This window comes from Canis lupus, chromosome 38 (assembly GCF_048164855.1).
Source record: "Canis lupus baileyi chromosome 38, mCanLup2.hap1, whole genome shotgun sequence".
Taxonomy (NCBI): Eukaryota; Metazoa; Chordata; class Mammalia; order Carnivora; family Canidae; genus Canis; species Canis lupus.
Genome location: NC_132875.1, coordinates 18,525,707 through 18,549,767, shown reverse-complemented (window position 1 = coordinate 18,549,767; position 24,061 = coordinate 18,525,707). Strand labels below are relative to the sequence as shown.

The window sequence follows — 24,061 nt, the reverse complement described above, 5'->3', positions numbered from 1 at the left end:
TCCCTGCATGGAGCCTGCTTCTCCCTCTGCCTGTGTCTCTGCCTCTCCCTCTGCCTGTGTCTCTGATTCTTTCTCACTCTGTGTCTCATGAATAAATAAATAAAATCTTTAAAAAAAAAAGTATTTAAGAATAAAGTAAAATAAAAATAAAGGGATGCAAGATATAATACCATATATCTAAAATGTGGGGGGAATCCCTGGGTGGCTCAGCAGTTTGGAGCCTGCCTTTGGCCCAGGGTGAGATCCTGGAGTCCCAGGATCGAGTCCCGCCTCGGGCTCCCGGCATGGAGCCTGCTTCTCCCTCTGCCTGTGTCTCTGCCTCTCTCTCTCTCTTTCTCTATGTCTATCATGAATAAATAAAAAAAAATTTAAAATCCTTTAAAAAAATAAAAATAAATAAATAAAATGTGGGAGAGAGAGGAGTAAAGAATGGATTTAAATTTAAGCAACCATAAACTTAATATATGCAGAAGATGTTATATACAAACCTAATAGTAACCATAGATCAAAAGTCACTGAGATATACGGAGAATAAAGAGAAAAGAAACAAGTAGATCACTAAAGAAAGCCAACAAACCATGAAAAACAGCAATAGAAGACATGGTCAGAGAATATCTATGGAAACAATGCCAAAACAAATAACAAAACAGCAATAAATATACACCTATCAGTAACTACTTTGAATATAAATGAACTAAAACTCCAAATGAAATAGAGTGGCAGAATGGATTAAAAAAAAAGAAGCAAAATCCACCTGTATACTCATTTCAGACCTAAAGGCACATGAAGATTGAAAGTGAGGGGGATGTCCAAAGAGAGCTGGTGTAGCAAAATAAAAGACAAAGTAGACTTTAAAACAGAACCTGTAACAGAAGACAATAAAGGATACGATATAATAATAAATGGGACATCCAACAAGAAGATGTAACAATTATAAATATTTTGTACCCAACACAGAGCACCCAAATATATAAAATAGTTAATAACAAACATAAGGAAAATAATTCATAGTAATACAATAACAGTAGGGGACTTTAATACAACAGTTATATCAAAGGACAGGTCATCCAGACAGAAAATCAACAAGGAAATAGTGCCTTTGAATGACACACTGGACCAGATGGCTCTAACAGACATGCTCAGAACATTTCACCCTAAAACAGACTACACATTCTTTTCAAATGCACATGAAACATTCTCCAGAATAGATCACATATTAGTCCACAAAACGTCTCAAGATATTAAAAAAGATGAAGTCATCCCAATGCATCTTTTTTTATCATAATGCTATGAACATAGAAATCAACCATAAGAAAAATCTAGAAAGAGCACAAATACATGGAGGTTAAATAACATGCTACTAAACTATTAGTGGGACAACCAAAAAATCCAAGAAGAAATCAAGAATTAGACAAAAACAAATAAAAATGAGAATGCAATGGCTCAAAATCTTTGGGATGCAGCAAAATCTGTTCAAAGAAGGGAGTTTATAGCAATACAGACTTACCTCAAGAAGAAAAATCTCAAATACCTAACCTAAAGGAGCCAAAAAACAAGGAAAACCTAAACCCAGCAAAGGGAAGGAAACAATAAAGATTCAAGCAAAAAAAAAATGATGTTATAGAAACAAACAGATCATTGGAACTAGAAGCTCGTTCTTTGAAAACATCAACAAAACTTATAAACTTCTAGAAAGACTCATTTTTTAAAAGTCCCAAATAAGCAAAATTATCAAAAAAACAGTAGAAACCCACACCACAGAAATACAATTTTAACAGAATGTTATGAAAACTTATATGCTGACAAATTGGACAACTTGGAAGAAATGGTTCAATCTTCAGAAACATAACACCTACCAAAACTGAACCAGGAAGAAACAGAAAATTGAAACAGACCAATCATCAGCAATGAAAATGATCAGTAATCAAAAAACTCCCAGAAAACAAAAGTCCAGGACCAGACAGCTTCCCAGGGGAATTCTACCAATTATCCAATGAAGTTAATACCTATTCTTCTTAAAATATTCCCCAAAAAAATACAAAAAGGAAAGACAACTTCTAACTGTGTTCTATGAAGCCAGTATCACCCTGCCATCAAAATCAGATAAAGAAAAAAAAAAAAAAAACAGATAAAGACACCACCAAAAAAGGTAACTACAGGCCAATATCTGTAATGAATATAGATGCAAAAATCCTCAAGAAAATATTGGCAAACTGAATGCAAGAATATATTTAAAAAATCATACACCAAGACCAAGTGGGATTTATTTATTTCCGGGGTACAAGGGTAGTTCAAGATTCTCAAAACACATCAATAAGAGAAAGGATAAAAACTGTATGATCATTTTAACAATGGTAGAAAAAGCATTTGACAAAGTACAACATCTATTCATAATAAAAACCCTCTGCAAAGTAGGCCTAGAGGAAATATATCTCCGCCTTATATGAAAAACCCACAGCCAACATCATAGTCAGTAGTGAAAAACTGAGAGCTTCTACCCTAAGCCCTAGAACAAGACAAGGATATTCATTCTTATCACTTTTATTCAACACAATCCTAGAAGTCCTAGTCATAGCAAGTAGACAACAAAGAAATAAAAGGCATACAAATTGATAAGGAAGAAGTAAAACTCCATTTGTAGATGACAGATTCTATATATAGAAAACCCTAAAGACTCTGCCAAAAAACTACTAGGACTGATCATTGAATTCAATAAAGTCACAGGATACAAAATCAATGTGCAGAAATCTGTTGTATTCTCATACACTACAATGAAGTAGCAGAAAGTGAAATTTAAAAAAATAATCTCATTTACAATTGTACCACAAACAATAAAATACCTAGAAATAAACTTAACCAAAGAGGTGAAAGACCTGTACTCTGAAACTATAGAACAATGATGAAAGAAATTTAAGACAATGTAAAGAAATAGAAAGACATTCCATGTACATGGCTTGGAAGAACTAATATGTATACATTACACAAAGCAATCTACAGCTTTAACCCAAACCCTATTAAAATATCAACAGCATTTTTCACAGAGTTATAACAACTGAAAATTTGTATGGAAACACAAAAGACCTTGAGATAGTAAAAGCAAAGTTGAAAAAAAATCTGGAGGTATCACAATTTCAGACTTCAAATTATATTACAAAGCATTAGTAATCAAAACGGTATGATATTGGCTCAAAAAGAGACACATAGATCAATAGAACAGAAAACCCAGAAATAAATACATAATTATATGGCCAATTAATCTTTGACAAAGGAGGAATGAATATCCAATGGAAAACTGATAGATAGAAATGGTGTTGGGAAAACTGGATCATTCTCTTACAGCATACACAAAAATAAGACTTAAAATGGATTAAAGCCCTAAATGTAAAACCTGAAACATAAAAATCCTAGAACAGAGCAGAGGCAGTAATCTCTCTGACATTAACTGTAGCAACAGTTTTCTAGATATGTCTCCTGAGGGGAGAGAAAAAAAAGCAAAAATAAACTACTGGGACTACCTCAAAATAAAAAGCATCTGCACAGTAAAGGAAACAATCAACAAAACTAAAAGATTCCCCAATCTACTGAATGAGAGAAGACATCTGCAAATGGCATAGCTGATGGGTTAGTACCCCCAATATATAATTAACAGCTCAATACTCAAAAAAAATAATCCAACAAAAAAATGGGAAGACATAAATAGACATTTTTCCAAAGAAGATATACAGATAACTAAGACACCTGAAAAAAATGCTCAACATCACCCATCATGAGGGAAATGACAATCCCTGAGATACCACCTCACACCTCAAGAAACAACAAGTGTTGACAAGGATGTGGAGAAAAAGGAACCCTCCTGCACTCTTGGTGGGAATGTAAACTGGTGCAGCCACTCTGAAAAACAGTATGGAGGTTCCACAAAAAATTAAAAACAGAACCACCCAATGACCCAAGAATTGCACTACTGGGTATCTACTCAAAGAAATAAACACACTAATTCGGAAGGAGTATATGCACCCCTATGTTTATAGTAGCGTTATTTACAGTAGCCTAATTATGGAAAACCCAACTGTCCACTAATAGATGAATGGATAAGGACATGGTATTTATATTTAGTGTAATATTACTCAACCATAAAAAGAATGAGATCTTTTCATTTGCAATGATAGCATTATACTGTCTAGCTCTAAGTGAAATAAGTCAGAGAAAGACAAATACCACATAATCCTGGGATGCCTGGGTGGCTCAGCAGTTGAGCATCTGCCTTTGGCTCAGGTCATGATCCCAAGGTCCTAGGATCGAGTCCTGCATCGGGCTCTCCACAGGGAACCTGTTTCTCCCTCTGCCTATGTCTCTGCCTTTCTCTGTGTCTCTCATGAATACATAAATAAAGCCTTTAAAAAAATACCACATAATCTCACTATATGAAGAAATTAAGAAACAAATAAGCAAAAGAAGGAAAAAAAAAGACAGACAAACCAAGAAACAGACTCTCAACTAGACAGCACAAACTGATGGCTACCAAAGAGGAGGAGGTGGATTGCAGGCTGGAGGAAACAGGAAATGGAGATTAAAGAGTTTACTTATCATGATAAAAGTAAAATGATATTTTAAAACCTGCTGTGAGCATTAACGTACAAACAAGCAACTGAAGTTTGCACTAAAAGGAAAAAAAGGAAAAACTTGGTTCAAATCCCTACTCTGATATTCAGATACGCAGAGACATTACCTGTGTGATTCCCAAGTGTCTATCTTCCAAACAAGCTGCAACAGTATCTCCCAACCTCCATGCTCTTCACATAATGCACCTTGACATTTATCCATTACGTGGTAAGGTAGGTATCTTTTCCCTTGAATCTGGGCAGGCCTTTGTGGGCATCTCAACCAACAGAGTATCACAAAGCGACAGCTGAAATTTCTGTGGTTTGATCATAAAATAGCCCACACCTCTATTTTGCTTTTTTCAACTCCTTCTTGGATCTCACCCTTCATGCCTTAAAGACACTGCAACTGGTGCACGTAGGTAGCACAAACCATGCACAGGAGTTCCAGCCAACACAGGAGCTTAGAGCCCAAAACAGCGACATCGACGACCACACACATGAATGAAAACATCTCCAAAAGATTACAGACCAGATATCTGAGTGTTCCCACTCTGGCCCCAGACATCACGTTCTCATACTGCCCTGACCAAATTCCTGACCCATTTAATCTGTGAGACTAATAAAATGGTGGTTGTAAATTGCTAAACTCTGGGGTGATTTGTTATGAGCAATATTAACTGGTATATTACCTGTGGACCAGTTATATATTCTCCCCAACCTTCACTTTCCTGAGTCTCTAAAGGCAGGAAAACAGTACCTCCAATTCAAGGCTAAGGTACAATATGTGACATAGGTAAAAATATTCACAGCTTTCTCCCTCCCCAGGCTGTTCAGGACTCTGTGGTGCTCTGAACCAGGGTATTTGTGGTAATGATTAAGATAGGGCACAAAAAATCGAATATGGAAAAAGACGAGAGAGAATAAAAATACCAAAAGATTCCTCAAAGAAGAAAAATATCCAGATATCTAAAGACAAATTTTAGGAAGTTTTGCTAAGAAACATATTTTAAGATACAATTTAAAGCAGCTTTGCTATGTAGCTTATTGCCATGTATCTTGAAGATATACTTCTCAGTATCTTTAAGGCAGCTTTGCGATATATACACATTATAGTCTTTTGGGGTTTTGGCTTTTTTAAAAAAAGATTTTATTTATTTATTCATGAGAGACACAGAAAGAGAGGCAGAGACACAGGCAGAGGGAGGAGAAGGAGGCTCCACGCAGGGAGCCCCATGTGGGACTCAATCCAGGGAATCCGGGATCACATCCTGAGCCGAAGGCTCAACCACTGAGCCACTCAGGTGTCCCTATAGTCTTTTGCATAAATATCTGTGTTTATACTGAATGACATTGTGCTGAATGGCCTGAAAGCAAGATCTAGAGGACTCAGCTTTACTTGGATTTCACTGAATTAAACACAGTGCTTGTTACATAGAAAATTAAGAATTTCATGGACAGCATCTCAAATAATAACTCAATACAGAATAACATTTAATTATTACTCTTAGGGTCTGATATACAAACCCTTATTATCATTTTCTTAGCCACATAATTTTACTTCATAGTATCCTGCTAGAAAAGAACAGTCTTATTTGAATTTCATTCAACTCTACTTTTTACATCAGAAAAATACATTGTTTAATCCTATGGAAACAAGATTTCTAAATATAGATTGTTTTGACAAATATTTACTAAATGCCTTTTTTTTTCTACTATGAACTTACATGGAACAAGAGTAATACAAAGAAGTATATGAATTTTTCCTCAAAAAGCCAATACTCTAGGTTGGAAATAAAAGGAATAAGCATATAAACTAGTAAATATGTAAATGTCAGATTACAATTTAAGTCTAGAAAAGTCTTCATAGATGTGAGGAAAATACAGATGAAATATATAATGCACTCAAAGAAATAATATCTAAATTCCTTTAGGAATATTTTTTCCTTAAGGTCAAAGTATTAAATGAGGCCTCAAAGGAGAAATAAGATTGAATATGCAGAAAGAAAGAAAAAAGGCATTCTGATCCAGGGCACAAAGCCAAAAAGCCATCTTCTGTGTTGGTTGGTTGTTGGCTGAAGCAGAAAAGTTATTTATGAAAGAACTCAGTAATAACAAATGTTTTAAAAAAAATAAATCTATAGTGAGTTTCTCCTATAGTTGACCCTGGAACAACACAGGTCTGAACTGCATAGTCCACTGATATACAAATGTTTTTCAGTAAATACAGTACAATACTGTAAATTTTTTCCTCTTATGATTTTCTTAACATTTTCTCTAGTTTCTTTTAAGACAGATTACATATAACATACAAAATATATGTTAATTGACAGGTTATATTATCAGTAGGGCCTAGTCAGCAGTAGACTATTAGTAATTAACTTCCTGGGGAGTCAAAAATTTTATGTGAATTTACAACTGCACAAGGGGAAGTAGAGTGGCACCCCAGCCCCTGCGGTGTTCAAGGGTCAACTGTAGTCATCAAGGAATCACCAACAACTTCAGAAGGAAACAGCAAGATGAAATCTTTTGTGATGCCTATTCTAAAAGCAGTGTGCAGGATGAATTGAAGGAAAACTCGAAGCAGGGTTATTCATTACCATCAAGTGTGTAATAATACAGACCAGAACTATCTAAAAATTGCATTTTGATATCACTAAGTATAATGCCTTGATTTGGAAATGATGAAACGTCAGACAAATCCCACAATTGCATGAGCTAAAATGGAGCAGTGAGACTAGAAACAAAATTTTTAGATTTTTATTCCACTCCTTCTTTGACACCATGTAATACTTCTTAATTTTACACTGTTAGTTCAATATCCCAGCAATTGATTATATCGCCTCAATTTTTATCTGAATGACCAATCTCACTGGAAGACAGAAGCCAGGGCTCATGACACTTCAAGAACAGATTTTACTATCTCTGAACTCCCATGTTCCACAGTTTCTCCATATAATAACATCACATCACTGCCATGAGATAATATTAAAAAAAAGTAATATGTTTACATGAACCTCATCACAGTGAAGGTTATACAAATCACAACTGGAAGTTTTGGTTATAATAAATTCAATATTAGGCTAGCGGGTCTATTTACTTACCACCCTTGACAGTTAAGGACAGATGTCAGGCAGATATCAAAGAGCATCTACAGGGGCACCTGGGTGGCTCAGTGATTGAGCATCTGCCTTTGGCTCAGGTCATGATCCCAGACTCTTGGGATCTAGTCCCACATCAGGCTCCCCACAGGGAGCCTGCTTCTCCCTCTACCTATGTCTCTGCCTCTCTCTATGTGTCTCATGATTAAATGAAGTCTTAAAAAAAAAAAAAAAAGAGCATCTACACAAGGCCACCTAATAACATTTTGTACATGTCTTACTCTCAGATATTCATTTCTGATTTGTTTCTGCAGTGGTCTCAAGAGACTAGAATAAGTGAAAAAGAACAGAAATGGACACTCGACTTACACTCTGATTGGAACTGTGGAAACTTACCCCCAGTTAACACTGCAGAGTCTTGAAGTTGCTCCCAATTCCATGATAAGCGCTGGGAGTGCGTTATAGAAAAAGCTTTACTGGAGGCGCCTGGGTGGCTTAGTCAGTTAAGCATTCAACTCTTGACTTTGGCTCAGATCATGATCTCAGGGTCATGAGACAAAGCCCCTCATGGGGCCCCACTCCACAGAGAGTCTGCTTGGGATTCTCTCTCTCCCTCTGTCCCTCTCCTCATGTGCATGCACCCTCTCTTCTCTCTCTAAAATAAAAAAGAAAATCTTTTTTTAAAAAAGAAAAAGAAAAAGCTTTCTGATAAAGTCTGGAGAAATTAATGGTTTTAGCATAAGAATAATTTCATATTATTAGGGTTAATTGTAGCTAAATGTTGTTGCTTTAAATCTTTCTCTATACATCTCATCTGTTAACTTCTTTGCTGCTAATGTTTAAACAATTTATAAAGACTTGAGTTTTTGTTATGCTGATAATATGATTATCTCCTTATGGAAAACATGAGGTTGTTCAATGATCATGACCAAAGCCAAAGTATCACTATCAATTGGCTATAGTATATCAAATGCATATCAATTATTTTGAATATTAACAATTTCTTGAAAATAAGTCTCGTAAGCTAAATTCAGCAAACTCCTTAGTTAACACTGTCTGTGTCACAACTGCTTGCTTTAAAAAATTGTTTAATCAAACTTTTCTCATAGTGGAATAATCAACACCATCTCCTTCAAAAACCATTTCACATTCTTCCTGGCCTATCCCCCAAATAAAGCTATTTTGAAATGCAAACAATTTGTAACCACTGCATTTATTTACACACACTCATTATTACATGCTATATATTATCTAATAATACTTAAAGGCAAATTACATTGTGTGATCTTGCATGCAAATACTATTTTAAAATATTATGGAATTACTTTTTTCTTCTAAGTATACCAGGTGCTGAATGTATCTTTGACTATATTCTCTTATGCTATTTTCTACTAAGTTATTTTACATTTTTACCATTTTGCCAAAGAGCAGCAATCCTCAAATCAGTCCATTGTAATAGATACCCAGATAGTAACATGTAAATATACATGACAAGTCAGAGGAAAGGTCTTTCTGAAGCTTTTTTAAACAACTAGAATAAAGGGGAAATGATTTCAGCAGTGAAAGAATCAGCAGGGACAGGAAAGTGCCAACTCTGATTAGAAGCCTTGAAAGCACTAACTGCAGCATCTCAAGGTAAAATAGGATTTTCAATAACTCACCCTGCATCACAGCACTTGTAAGTGGTGAGAGGTGATTGGAGGGGGAAATAGAATTTGACCTTTTCTTAGTGAAGTAAAAGAAGAAGTTCATCCATTGAACTGGAAGCTTTTAGTGGAGTTACTGGAAGACAAAGCTACATGCTTGAAAGGAACAGAAAGTGCAGAGCTTCGCAGTTTTATCAGAGAAGGTGCTTCAATCAGTTTACATTTGATTGAAACTCAAAGAATTCCTACAGAACCACTGAACAGTCACCTTTAAGATTTAAAATTCCTCATAAGTTTCTCTATTAAATTCAACATACATAGAACATTGCAAAATGCATTAAGACCTTCAGAAACATTACTGCATTCTATAGCATATCAAAGCATATTAAAAAGTATCTGTAAGAGGAAATAGAAAAATAGAGTTTGTAAGATGTTAAAATAACTGTCTTGTAGAGAGCTGTACACAAAATATAGACCCTTCTTCTTTCCATGTAGCATTGCAACTTATTTTCATTTCATTGAATATGTTTGGTGTTAGAAAGTCTCAGGTCTACCCTCCTACTGGATGAAAATGCAGTTTTTTTAAAAAAGGAATTTTAAGGAGTACCTGGTTGGCTCAGTGGTTGAGCATCTGCCTTCAGCTCCGGGAGTGATCCTGGAGTCCTGGGATCGGGTCCCACATGGGACTCCCTGCATGGAGCCTGCTTCTCCCTCTGCCTGTGTCTCTGCCTCTCTCTTTGTGTCTCTGTGAAGCTCTGCACTTTCTGTTGCTTTCAAACATGTATCTTTGTCTTCCAGTAACTCCACTAAATGCTTCCAGTTCAATGGATGAACTTCTTTTTTTACTTCACTAAGAAAAGTCAAATTCTATTTCCCCCTCCAATCACCTCTCACCACTTAAATTAAGGGCTGTAAATAAATAAATAAAATCCTTTAAAAAATCAATTTTAAATTAATGATGGTGTTGAAAAAGCAACATACTGCAGAAGTTAAATGAGGTTTTACTTCACATTTGTAACAAAATGTTTCATTCTTTAAAAATAAGTTTTACTTAAGGTTTTCTCTCCTTTATCATTTTAACCAGGGTAACTTCACAAAATCAAAGGAGAGAGTTGTAATGGTTAGTCAACCTACATTATGTCTCTTGGAAATAATTTTCAATAATTTAAAAGGAAAAAAAAAAACAGGACCAGTCTGCATCTAAAGAATCTTATTGAGTCATTATTGATTCCTTTTTACCCAGCATCTTGTGCCAAAACGCAGCAAATGTTAGTTTCATGAATGAATAATAAAAATGAAGAGGAGGATAACTGACTGAATCATAATAGTACTTACCACCAAAACCAGATATGTTCACCAGAAACCCATTAAGAATCTAAGAAAAATGTCACATTCCAATGAAAGCACTAAGAAATAGAAAGAAAAATTGTGTAAGTGAATAAAAAGGAGCGATTAGGAACTAAGTTAAAGCAACGACAGAGCATAGTAGTCAAAATAATAGCTATCCAAAAATGTCCATATCCTAGTCCCCAAAACCTATGAATAGGTTACCTTAAAGGCAAAAACAAATGATTAGAGATCTTGAGATGGGAAGAGTAGCCTGAATTATCCAGGTGTATCCAACGTAATCACCCTACTGGGATTCCTCTAAGAGCTAGGCGGGAGTTTCAGAATCAGAGGCAGAAATCTGAGCGATGTAATTGTTGGTACTGAAGCTAAAGGAAGGGGCCATGAGTTAAGTAATGTGGGCAGCCTCAAGAAACTAAAAAGGGCAAGGAAACAAATTCTCCCCTTCAGCCTCCAAAAGGAATGCAACCCTGCCAACACCTTGATTTTAGCCCAGTGAATTTCATTTCAGACCTCTAACTTCCAGAATTGTAAGGTTTCTGCATTCTTTCAAGCCACTACATTTGTGGTAGTTTGTTACAGCAGCAACAGAAAACTAATGTACTGGGCTAAACATTATTCCTTAATCTCTAAATCTGCTTTCAATTAAAAGGAGACATTTTCATTTAAAGGTAAGAAGAGTATGAGCCAAAGAACACACACACACAAAATATATGTGAAATTTTCTATTCTGTCCATAAAAAAAAATACTATTCAATGCAATCGGGTATATAATGCAGATTAACTGCATGTGGGAGGTGTGGCTCAGTTAAGGGAGAATCTATTCATCTGTGACTTTTAAGTCAAAGTTAATTAGGCTGAAAATGCCATCTTACCACCTGAAAGTTTCTTATCTCACTGTTCATACTATGGTTAACAAAGAATACTTCAGATTTTTTTTTTTAATTTAGAAATGACTACTTTCTTCCTTGTTAGATCCTAATCAGCAAGGGAATTCATAATTAAAAATAACTCTAAACCTTGCAAGATAAAAAGCCAACAGTCCTACGATTCATATAAATATGCAAATTTTCTTTATGATCCTTTTAAACGAACCTGCTTTCTCCATTGTGCAAGGATGATAAGTTTCCTATTGCACTAATAACCTTTCAATATTATTAACTATGTTTTCTTTTTAGGTCTAAAATAAGTACCTGGTTGCTGGTTAAGAAAAATCTCTTGAGAGGAGTGGCTGCTAAATTGTGTTTGTTTCTATAAACACAAAACACGTCATTAATCCAGTTTTATCCCAGAGAGGATAGTTGTTTTCTATGCATTATGGTGATTTTATTGTCTCTTATTAAGGAATAATGGCAAACTAAAGCAACTGCATTAACACAGTCTTGTAATAAAAAGTAACGTTTTTGCTTTTCTAATTAGTTACACTCATTTTATGAGAGAATGAAGCCGGATATGTTTGGTTATGTTTGAGCTACAAAGTCTGTTTAAAAAAAAGGGGGGGATGCCTTCCACTGGTTTTTAGGACAGGTGTGCTAAGCTGCTGTGCACAACTGTTCCCAAAGCAAGGCCAAATGTTAGCTGAAAAGAGCTTGTCTTACCTCAAGAGGTTTCCCAACAACTACATGCCAAAAAAAGAAAAAAAAAAAAGCCTCCCAACAAAAACTGTATATTGAAATAATTGCTCCCTTGTGTAATTAATTAGGTATGTAGCTGGCCACTTGCCTTGCTGTAGGACCAAATAGAGGCACAATTAGCTGCACTTGAGCAGTTACATACCTGTGGATTTGGAGTCACACGGGTAAAAACGGTGGGTGCTTTGAAAAATTAGCTCTCAGCACTTTGTATCTCACTTCAAACACAGCTACACGTATTTTAATAACTTACCTTTCCTTAATAAATGCAGCAGGTATGTCAATGAGATGCTTTCTCCTCCCCAACACCTGCTACTTTTCATAATCTTCACCATTCTGCATAAGTGACGAGATTTATTCTGCTTGCTGAGGATCTTTTTGCAAACAAAATGCGGGATAGATATTTGCATGGAAAAAGCTACTCTGCTCATTATAAATGTCAGCTTTCTTTTCTATAAGTTATATAACTTATGAAATTGGATTCTTATTTTTAATACAGTGAAGGATTTAATATAAATACTTATATTTAATACAGTGAAGGATTGATTCATTTTTTGCTTTACTCTAAAAGCAGAAAAAAAAAGCCATGCATTGATTTAATGGGAGATTTTTATTATCTTGATTACATTCACAGATATTAAATGCCAATGAACTGTTACACTGGAGCCAAAGTGAGGTTCATTTCAGAATCTGGCAAAAATCTAAGGGTTGCAGTTTTTATCTGACTGCAGCCCACATAAAAGCCAGTAGGTCTCTTCGGAATCACAAATCAATAAGTCTGGGTGTATGTGTGAAGCAAATCCTGGTTGCCTTTTCATAAGTGTATCATAAAGGTGGAGGGACAGAAAGCTCAACAATGGATTAGGAAAAATAGCCTTACAGGACTGACCTCAGAACTGGTTTTAGTCCTTCTTGACATATCACAAGCAGGTCCTATTATGTGTGAGCACAGCCCTATTTACTTACAAGTTCCTACAGAAAACATTCAATAGGTTCTGTTAGGACACAGACACAAGGCCTGCGATTCTCTTGTTGGCCAGGACACTTCCAGACACCAAGAACCAGGCCTAGTCCATGGTAAATACTTGTTAAATAATGAATGTGTACCTAATTCAATGTCCTGGAAATTCCGACTGTCAACTCTTTAAGACCATCAGAAAAACAGCTTTGCACAAAGCTATGATTATTATTAGACCTATTACATTAAGGGAGAGTATCTCTTTGATCAATTTGTGGTAACACCCAAAAGGGAAAGTCAGTTAACCATATTTATAGAATGTTATGGTCCAGCCTGAGTGATTTTAGGGTAAGTCTTGCAAAGCAAGGAACTGGCTAGAATTGGACTGAGTTTATGACAGAAACTCAGTTTGGATTGGTGGAAGCAGTGTAGCAATCATCTTGAAAAAAATCTTGATAAGCAAACTGTTATCTTAACATGCCAATCAAGGTTCTCCAGAGAAACAGAACCAGTATATAAAAAAGAGATTATAAGGAATTACTCAAGTATAGAAGCTGGCAAGTTCCAAGATCTGTAGGGTGAGTCCTAGCAAGTTAGAGATGCAGGGAAACTGATGGTTGAGTTCCAGTCTGAGGCAAAAAGGCTTGAGAATAAGGAAACACAATGGTGTAGCTCCAGTCCAAAGACCAGCAGGCTCAAGATCCAGAGTGGGGGAGTTTTCATTTAAGTCAAAAGGCAGGAAAAAAGCCAATGTCCTGGTTCAAAGGCCATCAGGCAGGAACAAATCTTACTCAGGGACAGGTCAGCTTTTTTGTTCTATTCAGGCCATGAACTGGGTAGATGAGACCCACCCTCATTATAGGAGACAATCTGTTTTATGGAGTTTGCCAAATAAAGTGTTAATTTTATCCAAAACACCATTATAGAAACACCCAGAATAATGTTTTACCAAATGTCAGGATACCCCTTGACCCAATCAGGTTGACACGTAAAATTAATAATCACCCTCAATAGAACATCCTGGGTGGCTCAGCGGTTTAGCACGGACTTCAGTCCAAGGCATGATCCTGGAGACCCAGGATGGGGTCCCACGTTAGGCTCTCTCCCTGGAGCCTGCTTCTCCCTCTTCCTGTGTCTCTGCCTCTCTCTCTCTCTGTGTCTCTCATGAATAAATAAATAAAATCTTTAAAAAAAATAAGAGGAAAGATCCTAAACCAAAGCAGTCTCATTTTCTATCTATAAAATTTCATGGTGATCTTATGGCTAGGAAATCTGACATGTGCCTATAAATGTGAAAATTATATTAAAAGGTTGGGATTAAAAATAAAAGGTTGGGATATTAAGATATCCTACAACAGTCTCATATATTGCATGCAGATATTGAGGAAGTACTTTGGAGTGTAAAATATCTGGATAACTATCTCAGTCCATCCCCAACTGTGAGAGAGTACAGGCTTACTTCCTTGCCGCATCAATCTTTGTAACAAAAATGCAGTGAAATTTTGTAATTCCCCATGTATATGATACAAATAGAACTCCTACTGAAGAAGTTCAGGTCCTGAAAGAGAACTTGTGTTTTGAGAAAATCAGCTGGGGTGATTACCAAATCTCTATTATTATAGATCAAGGCCTGGCAAACCACAGCCCCATGAGCCAAATCTTGACCCATTAACAGTTGATGGGAAAACAGCTACTATGATTCATTCACACACTCTCTCTGGTTACACACCATCTCTGGCATCACAACAGCCGCAAAACTGAATTACTGTAACAGAGACTTTATAGGCTGCAAAGCCTGCACCATTTACTATCTGGCCCTTTAGAGAAAACTTTGTTAATCTCTGATCTACATAGACAAACACATGTTTTGTTTTATTTAATATTTTTAACACATAAGTTTTATAAATGGACTTTCTCTGCAGAACAAAACTAAATATTAATTCTATTAAAAACCTGTCTTGGCTAATTATATCACAAAACTGCTTTTTTTATTTCTCATTTAATTCCCTTTTCAAATTTTATATGTGATTTGTTGTCAAAATTTAAAGCTCACTTGGCCTTCTCAATTTACTCAATAAGAAAACCACCACAACCCTATGTGTGAGGTAATGATTACAAAGAATTTAGTAGATGTAAAATAAATGATACTTGGCTCTAGTTTGTTTAAAAACGTGTGTGTGGCCCAGGCCGGGGGTGGGGGGTGGGGGGTGGGGGGGTGCAAAAATAAAATAATAAAATAAAATAAAATAAAATAAAATAGTGTGTGTGTGTGTGTGTGTGTGTGTGTGTATCTCCCAGTTTTCCTTCATATGCTGTACTTTGGACTCATTATGCTGTATATTCATTGAATTGTTAGAGGTATATATTTGCCCTCCAAACACTCAGTTATTGATGAAGTACTCCTAAATTTTTCTTATAATGGCAAAGCACCCGGGACAATCACTGAATATTTATCTGTGATGAATATTCATTTAATCCATTTCTTCACAAGGAGCTATACAACTGACAGGACAATAAATAAGTTTATTCGTGCCCATTTTAATTCTGGGTTTATTTGCTTTCTCCACTGCCATGACTTTAGACAAGGTAAATTCTGTTTGTAGCTTGACTTGGGAAGCATTAGTTTCATCTGTGTCCTACATTAGCTCCTTTAAATACAAAATACAACTCTGAGAACAGTGATTAATTAGTTCAAAGATTTGCCATCTGCTTCATTCAAGTCCTACAAGGTGAGAAATGACAAATTTGGACTAAGAGAAAATGAATGTTAATGAGGTTGTGTTTCCACCCTTTGAAACAAAAAGAAGAGAGTGGTGAGCCTGGAATGTGAGTCAGTGGTGTGCTGGCAAATGTTTAACAACTGCCTTTTGAAGTTTGAAGGGGACCTGATTTGTAGTGTTGGCCTATTTTTGAAGTGTAAATACTCCCACAGCTGATTTTAAGCTATCACCCTGATGTCACCAAATGCAGAGTTAGGAAGAGCTACACAGTAGAACACTTTATTATAGTTTCTGCTCCATACAGGTATAATACATGTACCTGAACTCAAGAACATTGAGAATGAAATGTAGTAAAACTAGGAGATGATGAAGAGTTAACATTAATTTGGATTTTAATACAATTTATTTAATTGTACACTTATTAGTTTTTAATAATGGTTATGTTTAATAATCACCTCACAAAATTCCTGAAAATTTACATCAATCATCTCCTACCAGCTGGTACAAGTCACCTTTCATGAGCTGGTACAAGCCAGCTCCAGTACACCACTGCTGTGAATCTGTATTTTGCATGAAGTATAACTGCTCTTATTTTTTTATGAAGAAGAACCTTTTTCATTATTAATAAAGCTTTAAAAAACTCCCTCACCTTCACCTACTCCCTGTCATTCACACAGACACCATACACACACACACACACACACACACACACACACAGTCTTATGGAATTTAACATCTCTTGAACAAGGAAGGGAGAAAAAAAGAGGAAAGAAAGAAAGAAGAAAGAAAGAAAGAAAGAAAGAAAGAAAGAAAGAAAGAAAGAAAGAAAGAAAGAAAGAAAGAAAGAAAGAAAGAATGAGAGAGGGAGGGAGGAAGGGAAGAAGAGAGGAAGGAAGGAAGGAAGGAAGGAAGGAAGGAAGGAAGGAAGGAAGGAAGGAAGGAAGGAAGATAGGAAAGAAAAGAAAAGAAAACCATATTTTTTTCCTCTGATTTTTGACTCTCTCCCTGCTTTGAGCTTTACCTGATTTCATCCACACACAATATTGGCCATTAATAATTTTCTTTCCCCATGCCAGCTTAATCTCTGGCAATTCTCTAAATAGGGTCTCAAAAGTTTGATTGATTAAAGGCTCTAAATGCTTTAACAAAAAGTTGCCTGTGTGACATACAGTTCTACAGGAACTTAGCATGGGTACACTACCATAAGCCTGAAATTAATTGAACTGGTAGAATTGGAAAGCTTTCCTACATTCAAAAAGAAGGACCATCTGTTGTCAAAATAATTGCAAATCAGACTAAAGGAAGATTTTTATCACAAAAATCTATTCCTATTGAAGTCCTTTCACAATGCTATTCCATCAAGTTTTTCTGTAAGTGTACTTAATCACATTCATAAAAATTTAAAAATGTTTCCATAAATGTGAAGTTTACTAATTAATAATGTTGGGGCAGAGTTATTTAAAATGTGCTTTATTACCTTTCTATGATATGATAGAATTTTTTTATTACTCTTTTCACAAACCTATTAAGAAATAACTTTTGAGACTTACAAGCAAAGCCAAGCAAAGAAGAGTGTGGGTATGAGAAACATGAGAAACAGAATCATATCTTTCACTACTGTACTTTTGTCAATAAAAAGCTTATTTACATTAATTCATTCAACAAATATTGAGATTCTTAAAATTGAGAATCAATTTTGTGGTAGAGATCATGGTAGGCCACAAAATTATAGCGAACAAAACTAGAACAATTCTCTTCATGATGCCATACCTTCAGTTTTTGCAGGTGTAAATAAAGGAGCTTGCAATAACAGCTAAGATTGCTTCCATTTCCAAAATATTACAGTCTATGAAGTAGAAACAAATCATATCAGGTGAACTCCTTTCACAGGGCTAACACATTAAAGAATAGATAATGACATTGATTATTTGGATTTTATTTATCTTTTTTTTTTAACATTGTATTTATTTATTCATGAGAGACACAGAGAGAAAGGCAGGGACATAGGCAGAGAGAGAAGCAGGCTCCCTGTGGGGAGCCCGATGCAGGACCCAATCCCAGGACCCCAGGATCACACCCTGAGTTGAAGGCAGGCTCACTTAGCCATGCAGGTGTCCCTGATTATTTGGATTTTAATACATTGTTTGATAAGGTATCTTCCAGGACGTGCTAAATTATTCTTTCCAGTCAATTGTCAAGTCTTTGTGGAAACACAAATGAAAATTTCTATTTCAAAGAAATACTAGTAGGGTTGATTAAAAAAAAAGAAGAAGAAGTGATATTCTTGGCTAGCATTTCAAAGTGCTTCTACATACATTGCATTTCATGCATATAATTTCAGTTATGTACTAGCTGATGGCCATGAAAATTGCAGATCACTATCATAGCAAGTAAGTGACAAAATTCAAATCATTTCACTAAAAATCACTACTTGTTTCCACCACACCATTCCACATTAATATGTCTACCCTTCAGCATCTTTATTATATATAAGAAGTGAATGAAGGAAGTCAAAAGGTATAATGCTGTCAGTTACAAAATAAATAAGTCATAGGGAAATAATATACAGCATAGTGACTGAAGTTAATAAAACAGAAAACAACTTGAAACTAATACACTGAAGGGACACTGGGTGGCTCAGCAGATGAGCGCCTGCCTTTGGCTCAGGGCTGATCCCGGAGTTCCAGGATTGAGTCCCATACCGGGCTCCCTGCATGGAGCCTGCTTCTCCCTCTGCCTATGTCTCTGCCTCTCTCTATATATGTCTCTCATGAATAAATAAATAAAATCTTTTTAAAAAAGACTAATACACTAAATAGCTTGTTAAAAATATTGTGGTTTTTGACAAGTTGGGGAAGATAGCAGAGTAGGAGGATCCTAAGCTCACCTCGTCCCACAGACACAATGAGGTAACACACACATGGGTATAAATATCTAGCAGAACAGATGCTCTACAGCTAAATGTAGAGAAAAGGGCACTTTGAAGAACATAGGAAGGGTAGAGACAAAGTTAGAAGCCAAATTGACCTGCAGTACTGTCCAGTGGAAGGAAAGATGAGGTAGGCATGGAAAGAAGGGAGGACCAGACCCTTACACCAAACACCCTAAATTTGGGGGCCCCCTCAGGAAGGCAAGTCCCCATAACACTTGGCTTTGAAGACTAGAGGGGCCAAACAATCAGTGGGGCTTAACACCTGTAAATTTAAAAATTAGCTCTGAGAGAGCTGAGAGAGTAGAGTCCCCATTCTTAAAGAAACACAACAGAGCCCCATTGAGAAACAGGATAGGAGCAGCAGTTTGAAAAACATGCGGTATACAGGGAGACTTACCAGCACCATTCCAAAATAACTCATGCCTCAGAGAGAGTGGAGGATAACAACAGACACCAATCCAACTATGGCCCCAGTAGTGGGTGGGGTTGGGTGAGACATGTGATCTAACTGCAGGCCCTGTCTACCAACAAAAGCTTCTCAGGGAAAAACACTTGAAAACTCCCCCTATGGTTTAGTGCTACTGTATCTGTGGAAAATGCCTGGTCTGACTCAACTCAAGCTCAAGGCAGCCCCAGACTAGCCCACTAATAACACAGGTGCTAAATAAACCCTACCCCAAAGAGGACCATTGCACAAGACTGAATTGGATGGAAACATGGCTCTGCAACAACAGTAGGGCACATGCAACACACACCAGAGACACCATAAAGTACCAGGTCCTGGTAAGCACAGAACATTGCACTAGAGGATCCTTTCATAAGTTCACTGCTTCCAAAAGTAGGCAACATGGCTGACTTTCCTAACAGAGAGAAACAGACAGACAAAAACCAGGAAATGAAGATTATGTCCCAAATCAATAAAAAGAAAATCACAGCAAGAGCTAAATCAAACAGAGATAAGTAATATGCCTGATAGAAAATTTGGTCATAAAGACAGTGGACTTGAAACAAGAGTGGAGGACCTCAGTGAGACTCTCAACAAAGAGACTGAAAACAAAAAAGCAATCAAGGAAAAAAACTCAATGACAAATTAAAACTGGAGTATGTGGAAGGAGTAGCCAAAGGAAGCAGAAGAACAGACCAGTGACCTGGAGGACAGAGCAAGGGAAAGCAATCAAGCCAAATGACAGAGAAAAGGAAATAATAAAAAGTGAAAATAGACTAAGAATTCAGCAACACCATCAAATGTAATGACATATGCAGTATAAAAAATCTCAGAAAAATGAGAGAGCGAGAAAAAGGGACATAAAATTATTTAAAAAAAATAAAAATAAAAACTGAAAACTTTCCAAATCTGGAGGACACAGATATCCAGATCCAGTAAGCATAGAGAATCCCCAAGGAGGTTGAATACCAAGACACCGAGTAATTAAAATGGTAAATGGTTGTGAAAAACATTTTATTTTTATTTTTTAAAGATTTTATTTATTTATTCATGAAAGATACAAACAGAGAGGGAGAGGCAGAGACACAGGCAGAGGGAGAAGCAGGCCCCTTGCAGGGCTCAATGTGGGCCTTGATCCCCAGATCCAGGATCACTCCCTGAACCAAAGGCAGACACACTCAAATGCTGAGTCACCCATGCATCCCATGTGATAAAATTTTTTAAATGCTGCAAGAGAAAACCATTACATACAAGGGAAACCCCATAAAGCTATCTGCAGATTTTTCAGCAGAAATTTCTCAGGCCAGAAAAGAGTGGCATAATATATTCAAAAGGCTGAAAAGAAAAATCCACCAAACAAGAATACTCTATCCAGGAAGGCTATCATTGATAATAGAAGGAGAGAGAAAGAATTCCCCAAGCAAAAGTTAAATAAATTCATCACCAGAAACCCAGCCCTACAAAAAAATATTAAAAGAGACTCTTTGAATGGAAAGGAAAAACTGTAAGTAGAAATAAGAAAAGTAGAAAACATAAAAATCAGTAAAATTAAATAAATGTATAAAATCAGTCAAGAGATGACCAAAATAAAAGGATATAAAGTATACCATATACCTAAAATGTGTGGGGAAAGGAATACAGAAAGGTTCACACCTAAGTAATCATCAACTTAATATAGACTGCTATCCATAAGATGTTTTATATTTAAACCTAATGGTAACCATAAATCAAAACCTAGCAAAAGATAGGCAAAAAAATAAAGGGAAAGGAATCCAAATATGTCACCAAAGAAAACCAGCAAACCATGAGAGAAAGCAAAGGTAAAAAAAAGGAACAGAGAACTACAAAAACAACGATAAATCAGCAACAAAATAGTTAATACTCTAAATGTAAATGGACTAAATGCTCCAATCAAAAGACACAGAGTGACAGAAGAAATAAAAAAGCAAGATTAAGCTATAGGCTGCCGGAAAGAGACTCATTTCAGACCTGAAGACATGTGCAGATTGAAAGTGAAGGGATGGAAGACCATTCATCATACAAACAGATGTCAAATGACAGCCAGAAAAATTAAAAAAAAAAAAAAAAAAAGAAATCCAGGATAGCAATACTTACATTGGGCAAAATAGACTTTAAAACAGACTGAAACAAGAGACAAAGAAGAGCATTATATAATCATAAAAAGAACAATCCAAAAAGATAAAAAATATTGACGACTGTTATATTTTTAATGTAAATTGTAGTTAATATACAATCTAAATTGGTTTCAGGAGTAGAATTCAGTGATTCCTCACTTACATACAACGCCCATTGCTCATCTTTCATATCCATCACTCATCTAGTCCATCCCCCACCCACCTTCCTCCATTAACCTTCAGTTTGTTCTCTATCATTGAGTCTCTTATAGTTTGTTTCCCTCTCTCCATTTTCCTCCTTCCCATATGTTCATCTATTTTCTTTCTTAAATTCCATATATATGAGTGAGATCATATGGTGTTTGTCTTTCTCTGACTTATCTGGTTTAACACAGTACACTCTACTTCCAACCGTGTCATTGCAAATTGCTAGATTTCATTCTTTTTGATGGCTGAGTAATATTCCATTGTGTGTATGCACTTACATATACATATATATCTCCCACATCTTCTTTATCCATTCATCAGTCAACGAATATTTGGGCCCTATCCATAGTTTGGCTATCATTGATAATCTTCCTATAAACATTGTGCACATACCCTTCCCATCTATATATGTTTTTTTATCCTTTGGGTAAATACCTGGTAGTACAACTACTGGAATCACAGCTGGGTACACAGTTGGGTACAAATTTGATACTGTTTTCCGGAGTGAGTGCACCAGTTTGCATTCCCACTGAGTACATGAGTGTTCCTTTTTCTCTGCATCCTCACCAATATATGTTGTTTCTTTTGTTGATTTTAGCCATTCTGACAGGTGTGAGGTGGTATCTCATGGTTTTGATTTATATTTCCCTGATGAGCAGTGTTGAGCATCTTTTCATGTGTCTGCTAGACATCTGGATGTCTTCTCTGGGAAAGTGTCAATTTCATAGGTTCTGCTCATTTCTTAACTGGATTATTTATTTTTGGGGTGTTGAGTTTGATAAGTTATTTACAGATTTCAGACACTAACCCCATCAGCTATGTTATTTGCAAATATCTTCTCCCATTCCATCAGTCGCCTTAAGTTTTGCTGATAGTTTTGCTGATAGTTTCCTTGCTATACAGAAGCTTTTTTATCTTGATGAAGTTGCAATATTTCATTTTTGCTTTTGTTTTCCTTGATTCTTTTTTTTTTTTTTTGTAAGGATGGTGGTGGAGGTTATGCCACATACAACCTTCCTTTTTTTTTTTTTTAAGATTTTATTTATTCATGAGACACACACAGAGAGAGAGGCAGAGACACAGGCAGAGGGAGAAGCAGGCTCCATGCAGGGAGCCCAACGTGGGACTCGATTCCAGGTCTCCAGGATCAGGGCCTGGGCTGAAGGCAGCGCTAAACCGCTGCGCCACCGGGGCTGCCCATTTTCCTTGATTCTGACATGTTTAGTAATAAGTTGCTGCGGCTGTGGTCAAAGAGGATGCCTGCTTTCTCTATGATTTTGATGGCTTCCTGCCTCACATTCAGGTCTTTCATACATTTTGAATTTATTTTTGTGCATGGTGTAATAAAGTGGCTGCTTCATCTGCACGTGGCTGTCCAATTCTCCCAGCACCATTTGTTGAAGATACTGGTTGTTCTTTTTTCCAATGAATAGTCTTTCTTGCTTTGTTGAAGATTAGTTGACCAGAGAGTTGTGGGTCCACTTCTAGGTTCTCTGTTCTGTTCCACTGATCTATGTGTGTTTTATGCCAGTACCATACTGTTCTGATGACAGCTTTGTAATATAGCTTGAAATCCGGAATTGTGTGCCTCTAGTTTTTTTTTTTTTTTTTTCTTTCTTTCTTTTTAAGGATTGATTTGGCTATTCGGGGTCTTTAGGGACTGCATTAAATCTTATTACTTCCAGTAGTATAGACATTTTAACAATGTTTGTTCTTCCAATCCATGAGCATGGACTGCTCTTCCATTTCTTTGTGTCCTCTTCAATTTCTTTCATAAGTATGCTATAGTTTTCAGAGTACTGATCTTTTACCTCTTTAGTTAGGTTTATTATTTCTAGGCATCTTATGGTTTTTGGTACAATTACAAATGGGATCAGTTCCTTGATTTTTCTGCTGCTTTATTGGTGGTGTATAGAAATGCAATAGATTTCTGCACATTGATTTTATATCCTGTAACTTTGCTGAATTCATGTGTTAGTTCTAGCAATTTCTTTTGCGGATTTTTAGGATTTTCTACATAGAATAGCATGTCCTCTGCAAATAGTAACCTTGACTTCTTCCTTACCAATTTGGATGCCTTTTCTTTTTATTATCTAATTGCTGAGGCTATATACTATGTTGAACAGTAATGGCGAGAGTGGACATCTTTTTCATATTCCTAACCGTATGGGAAAGGCTCTCGGTTTTTTCCCCATTGAGGATGGTATTAACTGTGGGTCCTTTCCTATATGGCCTTTTTAATGTTGAGGTATGTTCCATCTATCCCTACCTTTGTTGAGGGCTTTTATCGAAGGTGGATGCTATCTATTGTCAAATGCTTTTTCCGTATCTATTGATAGGA

The 24,061-nt window shown here is 36.2% G+C and overlaps 1 long non-coding RNA gene across 1 annotated transcript in view; it reads right to left on the bottom strand.

Moving 5' to 3' along the window:
- Positions 1-12,699, bottom strand: part of LOC140626925 (uncharacterized) — a 57,039-nt gene extending 44,340 nt beyond the window's left edge. The window contains exons 1-2 of the long non-coding RNA XR_012025888.1: positions 12,577-12,699; positions 10,681-10,751 (exon numbers count right to left, since the gene is read on the bottom strand). This is a non-coding gene — a long non-coding RNA (uncharacterized lncRNA). The remainder of the gene's footprint in view (positions 1-10,680; positions 10,752-12,576) is intronic.
- Between the last annotated feature and the right edge of the window lie 11,362 nt (positions 12,700-24,061).